The sequence below is a fragment of the Sinocyclocheilus grahami genome, unplaced genomic scaffold, assembly GCF_001515645.1.
Source record: "Sinocyclocheilus grahami isolate Dianchi unplaced genomic scaffold, SAMN03320097.WGS_v1.1 scaffold14279.1, whole genome shotgun sequence".
Lineage (NCBI taxonomy): Eukaryota > Metazoa > Chordata > Actinopteri > Cypriniformes > Cyprinidae > Sinocyclocheilus > Sinocyclocheilus grahami.
Window position 1 is genome coordinate 1,011 of NW_015515284.1, and position 1,589 is coordinate 2,599.

The window sequence follows — 1,589 nt, forward strand, 5'->3', positions numbered from 1 at the left end:
GACAACAGGCAAGATAACAATCATATATTATACACTTAAATTACAATAGATCATCTAAAAATGCTCCAAAATGGCACAGATCAAACACCAATATTGCTAGATTTGGAGAACAAAAAACTGATGATGACTGATGTTAGAAAGATTAAAAAAGGCATCACAATAGCAGCAAAGGACTTTTTTCAGTTCAACTCAAACTGGCAGTGAAAGTATCTCTTTACAAAAAAGAAAGTAATTTTTACTATTGTGCCGTGAGAAACTTCACAGAAAGTTCTTAATTTTTTAAAAAGTCTCAATAAAATGAATACATATAATATTACTACTAAGCTAATAGAAAGGTCAACAGGTGTTTTAACCCCTTCCAGACAGTCTTGTGATTATAATAACTATCATCTTTCAGTCTGAATATAACACAGGCATATACAACACAATAATGTCAATCTACCAAAGTTGTATCAGCTAAGGTTTTAACACGCACTGTTTTCCAATAAAATTGCATTATTCATTGACACAGTGTAGTAAGTAAATTAGATTGTGTTTGTATTCAGTCATCACTGTCTATTATTTAGGTGTAATAAATATAATAATATACATAATCTCTTACCACACCCTGTATGAGTTATTATTGAAATTACAGTGCTAATCATTAATGGTCTTAACTTTGTGGATGAGAGTTCTAATTAATTTCATCTTTCCCTCGGCTATGCTTCATATCCTTGTGGGACTAAATATAATTACACACTCCATCATTCCATAGCCGACCATAAGACACTGATGATCCCTTAATAATGCCATAAATTAAGTATTGCAGACACCGGTATCTTTTTCAGGTAATTTTGTCTGACACATTTCTGCTGGATTTTTGGCTTCATTTTTCTCTGCGTTTGAGAAGGTTTTGTGCTCCTGTTTTATCTGCTGTACTTGAACATTCATGCATGCTGATTGCATTTAGTATTTGATTCGTTTAATTCCTTTGATTGTTTTCCTGCTGGGGATTCACTGCCCCGTCTGTATTAATATAGCACCTGCTTTGCCTTAAAAGCATCAAAATAGCTACAAGCCATTCAATATTTAGCTCTTTCTACTTCAGAAACAGGCCACAGGAGACATTTATGAACGTGATACTGCATGTTGCCACTCATTCCTCATGGCACGCTATGGCAATATGTGGAAAAATGAGAGAAATTACATTAAACTAAGCCCTGCTGAAATGAACAGATATGGTTTGCTGATGAAGATGCAACAAAATGGGTCATTCTTTATATAAGGATTACTAAAATAGCTCATTTTTATAGCTTTATTCAATCACCCACCATTCTTTTCGATATACTCTTTCATTTGAGCCGGAACTGTGTTTTTTTTGTTAGTAATGTTGTTTTGACTTGTTGTTTTTTCATGTGTGCAATGATTAATTTGAGGTTTCTCAGAACTGTATTCTCAGTCCTAAAAGATAGAGTGAAATACCATATTCTACCGTGTAAATTAAATTTAGGGCCAGTGATTTCACATACATCATTTCCACATCCAACACAGTGTTTAACAGAACACCTTTACACTATTTAGATGGGTTTCTTTATATATATATATATATA

General features: G+C 33.0%; 1 protein-coding gene across 1 annotated transcript in view; it reads left to right on the top strand.

The window, feature by feature from the left end:
• The window catches only part of LOC107579113 (Kv channel-interacting protein 4-like), a gene marked incomplete at its 3' end in the record, with an annotated part of 5,074 nt that overhangs the window by 847 nt on the left and 2,638 nt on the right, over positions 1-1,589 (top strand). The gene's annotated exons all lie outside the window — the stretch shown is intronic.